We start from the raw sequence: 17,847 nt of genomic DNA on the forward strand, positions 1-17,847 counted from the left end.
GGTGGTGGTGGTGTGGTGGTGCGGGGTGTGGTGGTGGTGGGGGTGGTGGGGGGGTGCTGGCCTCCCACCCCCGGCCTTCATAGGTGCGACTCACTAACAGCACTTGCCCCTACAGTCTGTTGATCCTACACGGGGGGGGCGGGAGGAATTTTTGTCTTTGTAGTGGGGGAAGAGGGGGGTGGGTTTCGTGGGGAGGGGGCGAAATGAGATGGGGTAGTGGGGGGAGAGGGGAGGGTGGTGGGGGGGAGAGGGGAGGGTGGTGGGGGAGGGGAGGGTGTAGTGGGGGAGGGGCGGGGCTGGGGTTGGACTCTGCACCAAGAAATTAATTCAAACGTCAGCCGAGGCGAGCACGCCGCGCGGTGTGTCAGTGCGCGTTGTCTGCAGGTCTCGACACGCTCCACGCTCCGGCCTATTAGACTGCCCACAGACATACACACACACAGACAGACACACACAGAGACAGACACACACACACAGAGACAGACACACACAGAGACGTACACACACAGAGACGAGACGTACACACAGAGACGTACACACACTATTCAGACACACACAGACACACACAGAGACGTACACACACGCATACATTATACACACACACACAGTACGTAACAACAGCCCACAGTTAGACACACACACGCATGCATTATACACACAGAGTACTGTATATAACATCAGCCGCCATTAGCTAAGTGGCGGTGACGTCACAGCAACGCTTGTGCCAGGCTAGGTGCACGCAGTGTACATGCACCACGTGCAACAACAGCGTCCCACTGCATGACTCGGCAAGTCCCGGTCTGTTAGCCTGCCCGCACAGACACACAGACATACACACACAGACACACACAGACACACAGACACAGTTACACACAGATACACAGTCACACACAGACACACACATAGACACACACACAGATACACACACACTGACACACACACACCTAGCCACACACATAGCCACACACACAGACACACACACAGACACACATAGCCACACAGACACACCACACACACAGTCACACAGACACAAATAGCCCCCATATAGCCTTAACAGACTGTAGGGGCAAGTGCTGTTAGCGAGCACACAGACACACACAGACACACATACACACACACAGTCACACACACACATAGTCACACAAAGGCATATACAGTAGTCATTCACTAACTGTATGTTGTAAAACACAAGAACCACACTAGGCCTCGATAGCATTACAGCACACCACACATTCGTATCCAGAGACAAACACACAGACATAAACACACTCATACATTCACGTGTACAGTACGACGTACTGTATATGAAAACTGCAGGCCACTTCGAGCCTCCGTGTATCAGCTTGCCCACACACGCACTGTACAAAGATAACACGTTTAGTGTGAACACACATACAGTGTACATACACACATACAGTGTGAACACACATACAGTGTGAACACACACATACAGTGTGTACATACACATAGTGTGCACACACAGTGTGTACATACACATACAGTGTGCACATAGTGTGTAATACTACACACTTGTACAGTGTGTACATACGTGAACATATACAGTGTGTACATCCACACACAGTGTACACATATACAGTGTACACATATACAGAGTACACATATACAGTGTGTTCACATATACAGTGTACATCCACATAGTGTGTACAGTGTGTTCACATATACAGTGTGTTCACACGCATAGACAAATATCTCTCGTATCGCCTTTGTGTCAGGCTGGGGTAAGTGTTAACGAGTGTCTATTAAGGGCGGCTTCAACACACACAGAAATACACACACGTGTACTTACATACAAATACACACCTACACACATACACTCGTGTAATTACATACAAATACACACTTACACACATACACTCGTGTACTTACATACACACTACACACTTACACATACACACCCTTGTACTCACATACAAATACACACTTACACACATACACTCGTGTACTTACATACACACTACACACTTACACATACACACCCTTGTACTCACATACAAATACACACTTACACACATACACTCGTGTAATTACATACAAATACACACTTACACACATACACTCGTGTACTTACATACACCCTACACACTTACACATACACACCCTTGTACTCACATACACATACACACTTACACACATACACGTGTACTTACATACAAATACACACACACACACGTGTACTTACATACAAATACACACTTACACATACACACCCTTGTACTCACATACAAATACACACTTACACAAACACACGTGTACTTACATACAAATACACACACACGTGTACTTACATACAAATACACACTTACACATACACACCCTTGTACTTACATACACACTACACACATACACACCCTTGTATTTAAAAACAAATACACACTACACACACACGTGTACTTACAAATACACACGTACACATACACACCCTTGTACTTGCATACAAATACACACTACACACGTGTACTTACAAATACACACGTACACACACCCGTATACTTACATACACACTCGTATACAGTCGACACACGCGCACACACACGGTGTCCGCTATTGACACATCAGCTGTTCAGCAAGTCCCTGCCCTCTGCATTAAACACAGCAGCAGCACATTAGTATTACCACCCCTAGGGCGTTGTTGTTGTTGCTGCTGGTGGTGGTGGTGGTAATCCGCAGCAACGGCCGACAGAGAGAGAAAGAAGAGGAGGAGGAGTTGGTGGGCAGGAGGAGGAGAAGACGACGAAGACGAGGAGAGAAGGGAGGCGAAATTCCTCTGGGAATTTGAGAGCAAGAGACGATATTGGCGAGAAGGGAAACGTCAGAAGGTGACGGACGAAGAGGAGGAGACGGTGGCTACCAAGGGGGGGAGTGGTGGTGGTAGTGGTGGTGGTGGCAGTGGTGGTGGTGGTGCGGCAGGAGACGACGCCTCGAAGCTTGGAGGAGGGAACTTTGGAGAACGTTTTCGTAGTGCGGCTGGGTCATCGTTGGGCTACCTATCGGGTCGGGCTGGGAAGGTGAGATGCGCACACTCCGGTGTCTGTGTGCTGTGTTTGCGTGCTGTGTCTGTGTGCTGATTGTGTGCTGATTGAGCTGTCTGTGTGCTGATTGTGTACTGTGTCTGTGTGATGTGTCTGTGCTGACTGCGCTGTGTCTGTGATGTCTGTGCTGACTGCGCTGTGTCTGTGTGATGTCTGTGTGATGTCTGCGTGCTGTCTGTGTGTGCTGACTGCGCTGTCTGTGCTGATTGGGCTGTGTCTGTGTGCTGTGTGTGTTCTATCTGTGTGTGTGATGTGTCTGTGTGTGTGTCTGTGCGCTGACTGGGCTGTGTCTGTGTGCTGTTTGTGTGCTGTGTCTGTGCTGTCTGTGTGCTGTGTCTGTGCGCTGTGTCTGTGCGCTGATTGGGCTGTGTGCTGTGTGTGCGCTGTGTGCTGTGTGTGCTGTCTGTGTGTGTGATGTGTCTGTGTGCTGACTGCGCGTGGACCGCCGTTGACGAGACGCGAGCGGCCGTTTGTGCCCTGGGGCTCCCGGTGCCTGGCGGTGGTGGTAGGGATGGTGGTTGTGGAGGTGGAGGTGGTGGTGGCGGTGGTGGTGGAGGTTGTGGAGGTGGTGGCGGTGGTGGTGGAGGTGGCGGTGGTGGCGGCGGTGGCGGCGGTTGTGGAGGTGGTGGTGGAGGTGGCGGTTGTGGAGGTGGTGGCGGCGGTGGCGGCGGTTGTGGAGGTGGTGGTGGTGGCGGTGGTGGCCGTCTTCTTGACGCGTGCGTGGTCCCATCGTCGTTGTGCTTCCGTGGCTAAGTTGGTTACAGCGCCGGCCGGCATTGGTGGTACAGTGTGTGTCACGTGGTTGGTGGTGTGTCACGTGGTCGGTGGTGCGGTGTGTGACACGTGGTGGGTGGTTCGGTGTGTGGTGCGGTGTGTGTCACGTGGTCGGTGGTGCGGTGTGTGACACGTGGTGGGTGGTTCGGTGTGTGTCAAGTGGTTGCGATTCGTGATGTCCCTTTAAAATGCGTGGCCTGGTACAGTAACGTGAGCTGTAGGTCACCCGCGCGTGGCGTGTGTAGCCTACGCCGGGGCCAGTACTGTTAGCGAGCACCTATTAATACACACACAGACACACACACACGTGTTATACACGAGCTATAGGACACTACGAATGCGTGGCGGATGTGTGGGTTGGTGTTGTGGTGGTGGTGCGGTGGGCGCAATGGCTAACGCGCTGCGAACCCGCCGATCTGAGTTCGATTCCAAGGCTGGCATCGGTGGCAATGATCTTATACAGCGACCTTGGGTACTGCCTAGGTCAGTCTCAGTGGTTCTTCTTAACCTGGGGGTGCACGTAGCCCCCCATTGGGGGGGGGGGGGGTGAGACATGTCCAGATTTTTTTTTAAAGGCAAATAATCGAAAAGAAATCAAGCAACAACTTTGTTTCATCGATCCCTACGTATGTATTAACATGTTTTGTAACAATCGATAACCTAAACGGGGGGGGGGGGTACAAAGGCTGCAGTAAAAGGTCACAAGAACCACACCTGGCTTCTAGGTCGACTCAGCCCTAAATTAAGACCTGGTGCATTGTGTAATTAACATGAGCACGCCGATGGATGGCCATCGTGTCCCGCCTTAATAGGTGCTCGCAAAAATCAATTGACCCACAAGTTATGTTAAGGCCACACACATAAACACGGGGGGGGGGGGGGGTCTTTGTACAGAAGTTTAGAAAGGTTTCTCTACCATTGACCACACTACGTACAGACGATGTTCCTGCATACCTGTCAAAGCGGACGGTTTACCCGTGTTCTTGTATAAGGTAATTGAGTAATGGTAGGTTTTTACCCTTTTAACTGGTACAAAACTGACACCTTTATTCAAGGCATCATGTTTGCAATGACCACAACACAAGTAGTCAATAAAGCAAACAAAAAGAAGCAACTCTGATAAGGATAATAATATGCACTGTCCTTGAAGTTGATTGGCCCACACCCGAGACGGCTTTCAACTTCAAGGACAGTGCATATTATTATCCTTATCAGAGTTGCTTCTTTTTGTTTGCTTTATTGACTACTTGTGTTGTGGTCATTGCAAACATGATGCCTTGAATAAAGGTGTCAGTTTTGTACCAGTTAAAAGGGTAAAAACCTACCATTATATTTTGCCACTGGTAAAAGAGATCTCATAGTGTAAAGGTAATTGAGTTTAAATAGAAAGTTTGTTTTGTCTCATATTCTTGGTTCTTTCGGTAAAGTCACGTACTGTAGAGGGTTACGACACATTTATAAATAACGCGATCTAAACCCAAAAACGTTGATTATGAAAAACATATTTCTTTTTAAATCTTATGTTTTATTATTATTATTTCATTACTATATTCTTGGTTCTTTCGGTAAAGTCACGTAGAAGGGAAATAATAAAAAGAAAAAAAGAAAGTAATAAAAATAAAACATTTTTTGGAATGTTATTTTTTTTCTTGTTTTATTTGTATTATTTCATTATTTCCCTTCTACGTGACTTTACCGAAAGAACCAAGAATATGAATCCATGCAGTCACGAAAGCTTTAAATCGAAAAGTGTGTGTTGTCTATTTGTGTTTATCCCTTGTGATAGGGCTTTGTACGATGAACGTTGAGATGTATAAGGTGGAGGGGTGTGTGTCAGTCGTGGAGAATACAAGAGTTTGTGTTTCTCACATGACCATACTTCACCACGCTGGTCAATGCGGGTTGTGTGTGTAAGGGTGTTATTACACGGATGGGGAGCGGTGGCGCAGCGGTTAGCGCGCTGCGCTTAGAACCCGGCGACCCGAGTTCGATTCCCGCTCACGGCCAACACCAGTGACGATTATCTGAACCGGTCCTGGGCCTTCCCTAGGTCGACTCAGCCTCAAACGAGTACCCCCTGGTGCAGTGTGTAGACATCGCCACTAGGGGAGACAAAGGCGGCCCGGCGTAGTGCTGTCCACCCACCCCCTTGTGTGTCGTGCCGGCCTTCATAGGTGCTGCTCGCTAATAGCACTTGCCCCTACAGTCTGTCGAGGCTACGCGGGGGATCTTTGTCTTTGTTATTACACGAGGGGAGGTGGCACTGTTGCAGCAGCAGCAGGGGGGGGGGCGATCGGATCTCATTCGCCACTGATGTGAGCCGTGAGCCGGGGGAATGTCAATGACCACCACCGCCACTGCCGCACGATAATTGCCGCTCGGGGTTTCTGCTGACGGTCGCCATCAGTTTGTTGTTACCCGTCGTCACCGGAGGTAAATATCAACATCACCATCATCAACATCACCACCACCACCACCATCAACATCACCACCACCGTCATCATCACCACCATCATCAACATCATCACCACCATCATCACCACCATCATCATCAACATCATCAACATCACCATCATCATCAACATCACCACCATTATCAACATCATCACCACCATAGTCATCATCAACATCACCACCATCATCATCAGTCGTCACCATCATAGCTCGGTCATGCTCTGTCCACTGCTGGATGAAGTCACCATCATCATCCTCCACCAGCAAGCTTCCAATGCCTTCGCAATCACTGCCGTGATGTAATCATTGGAACTGTTTCGTACAGCCGTGTACTTGTCGTTATATAATCATCATCATCATTTACGATAAGCTCTTTATATAGGGCACTAATCACAATTGTGGGATACAGTCCTGCGTCTATAAACTCGTGTAGCATACACAATTATTACAGTGCGTGTAAGTTGTGCACTGTATATCGTTATCTAGGATGTATCATCATCATCGTCGTCTTTAACTTCATCAACATCGTTTTACATTCATTATCTACATTATCTCTATCATCATCGTCCATCACTTCATCATCAGGAACTTATCGTCTACATCATCTATAAGTTAACGTGTACGCAGCATTCATGCCATTGCTGCTGTACCATCACCTAGCGTCATGGATACAGTTGTTACACTTTATATTTACAACATTTACTTCGTCGTATAATCATCATGTATTAGTCAATATTCACCGCTTCTATATAAATATCGTTATCAAGTTGTTTCGTTATCGTTTAGCCGTCGTTATCACGTGCACATTACAGTACACTGCATCGTAGAACGTTAAGAATTGTATTAAACATCGTCATAATCCAAACATCTGCTATTTAAATGTTATACTAGATATACTATAATTGTAGGGGATGTATCAACGTATCAACATTGTGTACTGCTCGTCATCTGTCGCTCTAAATGTTTTAATATTCGTAAAGAATGCATTAATGTCACGTAGAATTTTTATTCTAATTTTGTGGAATTTATCATCAAGAATATCAACTACGTGACGGTGATCGAGAGCCTTAGGACAATTCAATATTCATGCAGAACGCGTCTTTATCACGAACATAAATGTTCTAATATACTAAACTGTATCGTTCTGTGCACAGTACAGTACTGAATAATATGATGGTATAACTAATCTAAATCCTCGCTATCAACATCAGCTAGGACATCCAATTAATTGGGGCAGGTAACTTGTTATCGAGGATGTTATCATCATCGTCTTTGTATTTGTCCAGAATAATTACAGATTCATCATCATAATCTCGTAGAAGCTGTCAATCACGTACTGTGTAAATCATCCGAATATTCTAGAGTGTAGCATTACCACTACCACCACCACCATGTATAACAATAATATTTTTAATCAATAATGTACACTGTATCACAATCACCACTGAGGATGTTTCCATGATCATATAGACGACATCATCGTATCATTGGGGTGGTTGTTATGATGGTCGTGGTGATGTCAATGGTGGTGGTTGTGGTCACAAGACTCGTGTTAGTAGTGGTGGCAGTGTTTACTTTATTTGTTACGATGGTGATGTTAGCAGTGGCGTGGTGATGATGATGTTGGTGGTGGTAACAGTGGATGTTAGTGAAGTGGTTATTATTGGTCGTGTTGTAAAGTTGTGTTGGTGGTGGTACTGCGTTTGTGGTGGGTAACTTTGGGTGGCTTTGGTGGTGGCTTTGGACAGCATTTACCCCATCAAAATCTGGGTCCATTCTAGGTCACCTCGGCCTTAAGACGAGCACGTGAAGGAGCAGGTCTCTAACGGTAGTACCAGTACATCGGCACGTGGAAAAACAAAGGCGGTTGGGGGGGGGGGGCACGTGACACAGAGAATCCCGTCGACACAACCGGGCTGTCATTGTTGGCGTCAATTTAACGTCAATTAACGTCAATTAACGCCACCCAAATAGGTGCAGGCTGTTGGGGGCAAGTGCTGTTAGCGAGCACCTATGAAGGTCGGAACGAGGGGTGGGTGGCCAGCACCACGCCTGACCGCCTTTGTCTCCCACCAGTGGCGATGTTTTTTCACACAATGCGCAAGGGTATACTCATTTGAGGCCGAATTGACCTCGGGGAGGCCCAGGAACCAGTTCATGATAATCGTTGGTGGCCGTGAGCTGGAATCGAACTGTGGGGGGGGGGGGGGGGCAGCACAGACCGCTACTACACCACCGCGTCCCACACGCAATAGGTGCTCGCACACTCGGCCCAGTTTGAAACACGACAACACCCTGGGTAAGATCTCACACCCAGTTTAATGTGTGTGTGGGGGGGTTGTCTGTTCTCCAACTAATATCTTGTGAAGCGTAGGGGTCCACGCGTTTGCTGTAAAGCGTTATGACATGGGCACGCTATTCAAATGAGGCAATTAGTGAGTGCATGATTCATTTGGGGGTAATGTTAAATTCGTTATTTTTGTCTTTTTTTACGTAACCGGTAAAAAAACAACCCGATTTGCCACGCATATAAGACATGTATTTAATACAGGTTTTTTGGGGGGGTTAGATCGCGTAAATATATAAATGTGTTGTTAAACCCGCCACCACCCGACACAGCCAATTAGTAAGATTTGTCACGTAAGCAAAAAGTGCCAATTCGTTACTAGTACAGCAACACCAGTGTGTTGTAGAGCAAATCCACAACATTTTCAAGGCATGTCTTGTAATAAATGTACGAATTTTTTTTATGTAACAAGTGAAACAAAGAGAAGCTGCCGTGGGGTTTTGCAATCGCCAGAGGTCGCCGCTTCGGTCGTACAGGTGACCCGCCCCCCCACCCGTACCTACGACCTCATTGGTTCCTGGACGACGCTGCTAAGTGGAGACGTCGTAAGTCGAAGCCTCGTCTCCCATAGGGCGCAACGTTGTTCAATGGGGTTCCGTTCATGGAAACCCATTGCCATTAAAATACCAAAATTTACTACGAAAATCAATTAAAATAACCCGAACAAACATTTATTCTAACTTAACATAACCTTTACAAACATTAAGTAAAAACAACACACGCACGTTTGAAAATCCTTAAGTACTTTTCTGCACGTACATCACATTTCCTCTGCTCAGACGCAGTAGCGAAAGGCGAAAACTTTTTTCAATGTGAAGAAATGTTTACAAAGAAGTGAAGAGCGTTAAAAAAGGGACGCTGCTGCTGCTGCGTTCGCTCTCGGCCCGGCTGCAGATTTATGGGGCTCCACTGCAAATACGCATACGGCGGCAGAGCAAAGCAGCGCATCTATGGACGAGTGTGCACATGACTATGCTCCAGAGGTCGCAATCGGGTACCCGATACCCGTACCCTACCCGATACCCGGCTACCCGTACCCGGCCGGGTACCCGTTTGCGACCCTGGTGCAGCCGGGTACGGGTAGGTCGTGAGTCACTGGTGAGTCACCGTTTGTCACTCATTTCCCAACGTCTTGTCTCTTCTCACAATTCAAGTTCCTAGAATCAACCCACCCGCGCCTGCAACATGGCTTCATCCCAGAGGTCGCAATCGGGTACCCGATACCCGTACCCGGCCAGGTACGGGTAGGGTACGGGTACGGCCGGGTATGGGTACGGTTACCCGTTTGCGACCCTGGTGCGGCCGGGTACGGGTACGGGTAAGGAATCAAAACCCGTTTGCGACCTCTGCTGTGCTCACACTCGCATGAACATGTTCACACTCGCATGAACATGCTCACACTCGTCGCCCGATGGCGCTGATTGTGTGAGCATGACATGCGCAGACTCGGCGTCAGTAGCAGTCGTTAGGCGGTCCGTAGATATGAGTTTTGCTTGTTACTGTTGGGGGGGGGGGTCTTGATTACTATAAGAAAAGTCGTAAAAGCCCGGGAGGTCGCAAGACGAGCCGTCGTTAGTCGGGGGAGGGGGGTCACCTGCACCTCCCGGCGCGGCAGGTTGTGTGTGGGGTGCGGTAAAGTGGTGGGAAGAGTAGGCCAAATACACTGGTTTTTAACTTGGGGTGCACGCACGCCCTGGGGGTGCGAGATGCCCTTTCTGGGGGATACGAGAAATGGGCAGTTTTTTTAAAGGTAAATCATCAAAACACAAATTAAGCATGGGCACATAAGCACAACTACTTTGTTTAAGCAAACCTATATTTATGATCATTATGCATTTTTTTTACCGCTGCTCTAGAGCTCTCTCTCTGGAGGAGGCTCTTCCGCCAGCAATGGGAATTGCAGTGGCTGCACCTTTAGAAACGTTCTCTTCCATGGATATAACCAGTTGTTTATATACCCTTAGGCCGTGCGATTTGCACATTAGCACGTTACAAACGGTGCATTCATTGCTAACATTTCACTGGAATCGATTTCTGGCTCTTGACTTACGGAACCGGTTGTTGATTGTGAAAACTCTCACCGGTTTATTGTTCAACAGCCATAGTTTATACACACACACGCACACCTCCGTAGCAGATTTGTATCAATTAATGAAGTTTTAATGAACGAATTTAACGTTTAGGCGTGTTTAGTGAATCTGTCGTGTGTGATCGTATTAACCGACTGCGTGGCACAAGTAACAGCGCAGGCCTTTCGCCAATCCACTGCTGGATGAGTGGGGGAAGGGTGGGACCTCCCCTACAACTGTGCTGGTCGCGGCTGTTATTGAACCCTACATCACCACGCTGGTCAAGGTGGGTTTGTGAAGGTGTTTGCTGCACTGCCTTCTTGGCTGCGCCTCACCACGGAGGCTCGCCCCTTGTCGTGGCGGCCCGAGTTCGATTCCCGCTCGCAGCCAACACCGGTGACGATTATCTGCACCGGTCCTGAGCCTCCCCTAGGTCGACTCAGCCTCAAATGAGTACCCGGTGCGGTGTGTGAACATCGCCACTGGGGAGACAAAGGCGGTCGGGGGTGGTGCTGACCACCCATCCCCTCGTCTACAGTTCCGACCTTTCATAGGTGCTCGCTAACAGCACTTGCCCCTACAGTCTGTTAAGGCTGTACGGGGGATCTTTGTCTTTGTCACCCATCCAAGGACTAATCCAGGCCCAATCCTGCGTGGTGCAATGGTAACTCGTGCCCCTCAACAAGAAGGGGCCTAGGTTTTATTCCCGTCTAGTGTGCCTTTCTGCGTGGAGTTTGTATATTCTCTGGCGCTCTGTTGTGAATGAGTTTTGCCTTCTGGGTTCTCTGGCATTGGCCAGACACACACCAAATGCTGAGATATTACAATCTGAATTACTCAGCAGCATTGTTTCATCCCCGCTCCCCAACTGCCAAGACTTTTCAGGAACCTCCTGAAAATAATCTTGAGACTCCAGTGAGGTTATCATGTGTAAACAAGCGTAATAATAATAATAAATACCCGAGTTTTATTCGGTTGCGAGTGATATCTTCTCTAAAACCCCCTTCAGCTGCATTGACCAGTGTGGTGAAGTATGGCCAAACAACCCCAATGATGACCGACATGACCTTAAAGCAGTGAATTGACAAAGGCCGACTGTTAATTATTATGTTTCATATTATATAATAGAATGATATGTACCCTGGCACAAATACAATGTGGGTTGTTGGCACGCCAGCTGAAAGGAATGCTTGGATTTAAATGTTAAACGACGTAGCATTACCAAACAGGTATGACGCAAATTTTCTGCTGCGTGGTAAATTTCACAGGTCATTTAAACTATTTTTAAGAATTCTTTTTTTTACCAAGGTAAGGCCCACTAAACTTTTAGAGTTATCTTTCAGAAGCGTACTGGCCGCAAATTGATAGGTCAACGAAGTGGCTCATCATCATGTGTAAATTTATAGCAACCAAATCCTCTTGAACGCATGTTGATTCTAAATGTGGAGGGAAAAACCAGAGGAGCCGGAGAAAAATCTACATCACCACAGGGAAAGAGGCATGCAAACTCCAAATATACGGGCGTCGAGGTCGGGATCGAACCCACGACATCCTGTGTACCAGGCGCAGTAGTAAACATCCCGCCACCACGACACCTATTCTAGAGTGGCGCGTGAGAGATTTCAACAGCTTGGGGAGGGCGGGGGGCCTTGATCCAGCAGTGGATTGATCATGACCTGACGATGTTGATCATCAGAGTGGCATCTTACACCAAGTGTCCATGAGCCGCGAAACTCAAGTTTGAACTCGGGATGCTGTCCCAACCAACATCCTCTTCTTCCACGTGTTGTCCCACTCACGTGGGGGGTGTCCACTGTCCTTGGCAACCTTCTCCACGCTGCCCTCTTCTCCGCCATCTCTCTTTCCGCTCTCGGGCCGCACTACATCGCCCCCCCCCCCCCCACCTCTTCTTCTGCCTTCCTCTTGATCTCTTTCCTTCCACTTGCATCGCTTGCCACCTTCTGACCCACATCATTTTCCTGTCGTCTCTCAACATGACCGAACCACAGCAGCCATTTCTGCCTCAACTTCTCCGTGATTTCTACCACCTTGAGTCTTCCTCTCACTCCTTAATTTCTCACCCTGTCCGTCCCAACCAAAACGCGTTTCCATATTTTATTTGATGACGTGAGGTCAGAAGTCTGGCCCCCGGTGAAAAAGACAACTGTCAAACGCATATACGATCAAAATAGATGGAGGCAGCAGGAACATTTAAATTCGATTTAACTTCTAATCTATCGCTTGACAACCAGCGTTCACTTTTTGTCAGCGATGCGGTCCGCACCTTTGACATGTGTGAGTACCGTGTGGGAACGTAAAAGTTTTGCGGGGGAAAGACTTGCCCAACTCGTACGGCGACTGGAGTGGCTCGGAAAATGTTTGTGAATGCCAATAAAAATTAATGTTTTACCACCTCCAGGTGACTTTAAACTCAGGGTCTGGGAGAAATCAGGCCAACTCGGGCCACCTTGAGGCACATCGAGTTGGCTGTCCCGCGGTTTCTAGGTACAAGTTGCTTACTTATGCCGATATCGATCCAGTCGTCAAAGGTTCGCGGGTCGTAATTCGATTCGACATTCGATCATTTTTCCCTCTTTTTCTCCACTACGTGCGAGGTATGCGAATTTGAAAATACAACGATCAGTTAAGTCTGTTCGTGTGCAGGGTCCCTGATCGATTGATGCATCGCGCGGACCGTGAGAGATGGTTGACGGCTTGGGGAAGCCTTCATCCGGCAGTGGATGGATCATGGCCGATGATATTTTATAGGGCTGACGTATGAGTCGAGAGCAGTTGGTTATTGAAATTTTGGGTTGCCTTGAATCTGGTGTTGGAAAATAATGACCTCTTTGCATTGCACCTGCAGTTACTTTTTGGAATGAAATCTTGAGAATGACTGAGTGACCGAATCGTCAAAGAGTTAATGCACAGGACAGCTGAAAAATGTCACTTAATGTGTGGCACGCAGATATGTAATTATACACCTGCCCGAGTGCGTTGGAATGTGTTAGTTAGTGTGTGGGTGCATTGGTATTTTGGGTATGCGTGTGGGCATGTGATCTTGCTTCTGGTCTTCCGGATAGATGGGGCTAAACGGGTATGGCATGATGCGGTTACAGAAGGATGTGGAACTGATTGGACTTGTATGTATATATGTAGAACTTCTTTCGCACCATGCATAGCCAATCGTGTGCTAATCGCACATGCGACCTGCCGTTGACTTGTACCAGCAGTGTCAAGGTCAGCCTCTGTGGAGGAGGTTTGTAAAGAGTCACCCTACAGCAACAATGGAGGGCAGAGGAGCAACGCTCACAACAGCGAGCGGAGTGCCGGGTGGCTGAAGCGCTGAGAGTTGGCGCAATGGGGAGCGCAGTTGGTGCATCTGCCAGCCATCTCAGTCAATCAGCCCATGGAACCCTGGTCTGTCTTGTGACCTCCTCCCAGCAAGCCTTTGACACTTCACGTGGTCTCAAAGTGCATCTCAAAGAGCACCAAACATGGCACAAGCGCCGTGGTGACATCACCGCCATTTAGTGGTGAATGGCGGTCGTTGTTGTTGAGTATATATTATTGTGGGTACGTGTGGACATGAGTTTGCATGTGTATATGTGTGTTATGCACGTGTATGTTTCTTAATATGTATGTTAGTGTGTGGGCACGTGTGTTGGCATGTGTGTTCATTGATTATGTTTTAATTTGTTATATTATTTGCAATGTCTGATATCATAAAGAGGTCATGACTTTTAGTTGTTCTTTGTGCTTTTGGGGTCCCAGACCCTCAGCTTTTGATATTTAAGGACTTTCATTGTGAACAGGTGCTTGTAAAGTTTCGTGGCCAAGCCATTTTCTGTTCACCTTGGGGTGCGACATGGATTGTCTTCTGGCCCCAACACTACTTTACCAATTATTTTGACGAACGTTCTTGACGATGTTTTGATGGCTGTACCAGAGGGACATCCATATGAAGCAGATACAAGGAGTTCCCATACTTGGGCAGTGAGTGTGCGCATACCCAGCTCCGCTTTTGCGGCAGAGGTCTCACTGAGCAGCATTATCCACTCGCCGTGTACATTGAAGCAGCCTGGCATGTCCACGCCCAATAAAGCTGCAGCTTAAACTATTTTTTTTTAACCAGGTCAGGCCCACTGAGCTATATAGCTGTTTGACCTGGCCACAAATAATAGCTCAACGATGTGGCTTATCGCGTGGAAATTAATAGCAGCCAAATACTCTTAAACACATGTTTCTATATGTGGAGGGGAAAAACAGAGAAAAATCCACGTAACCACGGAGAGAGACACCGCAAACTCCAAATATACAACAGGCGTCAGGGTTGGGATCGAACCCACGACCTCATGCATACCAGGCGAGGTACTTAACATCTCCTAGCCACCGTGGTGCCCAAAGCTATGGATCTTCTCAGAAACTAGCATGGTCCCCTCTGGCTCCTATGCTTGCGAAACCTGGCTCCTTTACAGGGCCATCTGCCTCGGCTTGAAACATTCAGACTGACCTGCTTGTGGTCTGTCCTGGGTTTAACCAGGTTGGATTGTGAGGAGCTCACATATTCTTTAAATATCTGGATTCAGTCCCATGAGGGAGCTCCTCTGGCATGCAAGGTTGCGTTGGCTAGGTCATGCAGCCCGCATGCCCAAAGCAGCTTCTGTTTGACTGGATAGAGGGGGGGTAAATGGGCACGGCACGGGCTAGAGAAGAAATGGGCTGATGAGGTGCAGAAGGAATCAAAGCTGCGTTGACTCTGCGATGACTGTTAACCAGTGGAGGAGGTTTGTAAATTATTGTAACGGGCAACTGGAGGCAGTCGCTCTCCAACAATAACGACGGACGGAGGAGCAACACTCACAACAACGAGCACAGTGCCGGGCGGCTAAAGCACAAGCAACCTGGCACACAGGTGCTGCATTTGGCACTCGTCTCGTCGAACTAACCTATAGCAGCTGCGCCCAGCTACGTGAGCTTCTGCCAGTGAGCCTTTTGACGCGTGTTGGGTTAGCGTACGGGGAGTAGGAGTGTGTGTTTGTGCTTTGGCCTGCATATTTGGATGTGTGCGTGGGTTGCAGTAGCGTGTTAATTGTGTGTGTGTGGAAGGGATGGTGGGGAGGTTGGGTTTTTTTTTGTAGGGTCTGTGTTATTGTGTGTATACGTGTGTGTGTGTATGTCTGTGTGTGTGTGGGGAGCGGTGGCGTAGCGTTAGCGCGCTGCGCTACAAACCCGGCCACCCGAGTTCGATTCCCGCTCACGGTTAACACCGGTGACGATTATCTGAATCGGTTCTGGGCCTCCCCTAGGTCGACCCAGCCTCAATTGAGTACCTGGTACAGTGTGTAAACGTCGCCACTGGGAAGACAACGGCAGCCGGGTGTGGTGCTGGCCACCCACCCCCTCGTGTACCTGTTAAGGCTATACGGGGGATCTTTGTGTTTGTGATTGTGTCCGCAAGCTTATTGTGTGCATATGTGTCTTTTTCTGTTTGTGTGTGCTTTCATTTGCATTTATGTTCATTTGTGTGTGTGTGTGTTAATGTGTGTGTGTCTGTGCACTTGTATACGCATGTGTATTTGAGTGTGGTATTGTATGTTTGAGTGTGTGTAAGTGTTGTATGTTTGTGTGTGTCTTTGTTTTATCGTGCCCAGGTGCCTTTGGAACGAAAACTATTACGTTTAATCATCCAGTTAATGTAATTACCATAAATAGAGTAATGGTAATGTTTGCTCTGGTATGCAGTTATGGTAAGCTGACATGAGGTCAGACTAAAATCGCTCTTTAAGATTGTTTAAGCCCAGGCTTAAAATATATAATTATCTTGTCCTGGGATCGTTGACCATGTAGTTATAACGTGTGCTTTGTATGTGTAGTTATAACGTGTACGTTTACATTGTACGTGCACGTGTAGTTATATCGTGTACGTTTACATTGTACGTGTACGTTGTACGTGTAGTTATAATATGTACATGTACGTTGACCGTGTAGTTATAACGTGTGCTTTGTATGTGTAGTTATAACGTGTCCGTGTAGTTATAACGTGTACGTTGTACGTGTAGTCATCAACTTCATGTTTTCTGAACCACTCTTGGGGCTCTCCCCTCACCAAACCCCAGTGCGGTGAAGTATGCTCAAACAAACCCCCGACACTGCCGCACCACGGGGGGGGGGGGGCGTTTCTAAGCAGTGGCATGACAAAGGGGTTGTAGTTGATTACGATCTTTTCAAAATCCATATAAAATTTTTTCAAATTTACTTTTCTCAATTCTTTTCGGAGAGACGCCCGTGGGAGTTTGTGCAGTGACGTGACCAGCTCATGGTGATGCATTTGAGATACACTTCACACATTCCATGCGGTCGCGCGTGACCGCTATCCCTTCTCTGATAGGTCCGTGGAACTCCTCTTCCTCGTCTCGGGTACGACTTTAAGTGAGCAGCGACTTAAGAGATCTGTGTCACAAGCGTGAGAGCCACGCGGCAGCTTCAGGTGAGGCCCAGTCGACGGCTGCTTCTGCTGCCTCCGTTAAATCTGCGACGTTGGCGAGTGGGGTTCGCGACACGTGCTCTGTGGTTCATGGACGCGCCCTACTTTTTGCGATGCGCTCTGTGGTCTACACTGCAGTCCACGGTTTAGAAAGGTGTACACGGTTTGCGATGCGATCTGTGGTTCGCAATGCGCCTTACGGCTCGCGACGCGCCCTCCAGTTCACGTTTCGCAATGAACTCAACGTTTCGTGATGCGCTGCTCCGCGTTTCGCGATTCTCCCCGCACTTTGCCCGGTGTCCTGCGGGCGCCGTGCCGGGCTTCCTTTGATCGGCTGCCGCGCTGGTGAAGGTGGTGACCCAGACCCCGGCACCGTGGGCTGTGCGGACTCGACTGAGCGCGCCCGGCGGTGTTTTTTGGGGAAGGTTGCCACCGGGTGGTTTGGCGTTTGGTATCCGAAATGTGGAGGAGCAGTCAGGATTGACGCGCGTCAATCCGCTGCTGGATGAGGGCCTCGCCCGCACCTTGTGCTGGTCTCCCGGACATCTGTGAAACCTACTGGGCGTCTGTGAGCTTTGCGGCTCATAGGATTTTTCCGGGATAAATCGAGATTCCGGATCACGTGACGTGGGGGGGGTAATTTGACCGTGGCTTCATCATTTGCTG

At 48.3% G+C, this 17,847-nt stretch overlaps 1 protein-coding gene across 1 annotated transcript in view; it reads left to right on the forward strand.

The window, feature by feature from the left end:
* The first annotated feature begins 2,683 nt into the window (after positions 1-2,683).
* Positions 2,684-17,847, forward strand: part of BAG5 (BAG cochaperone 5) — a 28,526-nt gene continuing 13,362 nt past the window's right edge. Inside the window, exon 1 of the mRNA XM_078868193.1 lies at positions 2,684-3,026. The gene's annotated coding sequence lies outside the window, so the exon portion shown is untranslated. The remainder of the gene's footprint in view (positions 3,027-17,847) is intronic.

Source organism: Lampetra fluviatilis, chromosome 25, assembly GCF_964198595.1.
Source record: "Lampetra fluviatilis chromosome 25, kcLamFluv1.1, whole genome shotgun sequence".
Lineage (NCBI taxonomy): Eukaryota > Metazoa > Chordata > Hyperoartia > Petromyzontiformes > Petromyzontidae > Lampetra > Lampetra fluviatilis.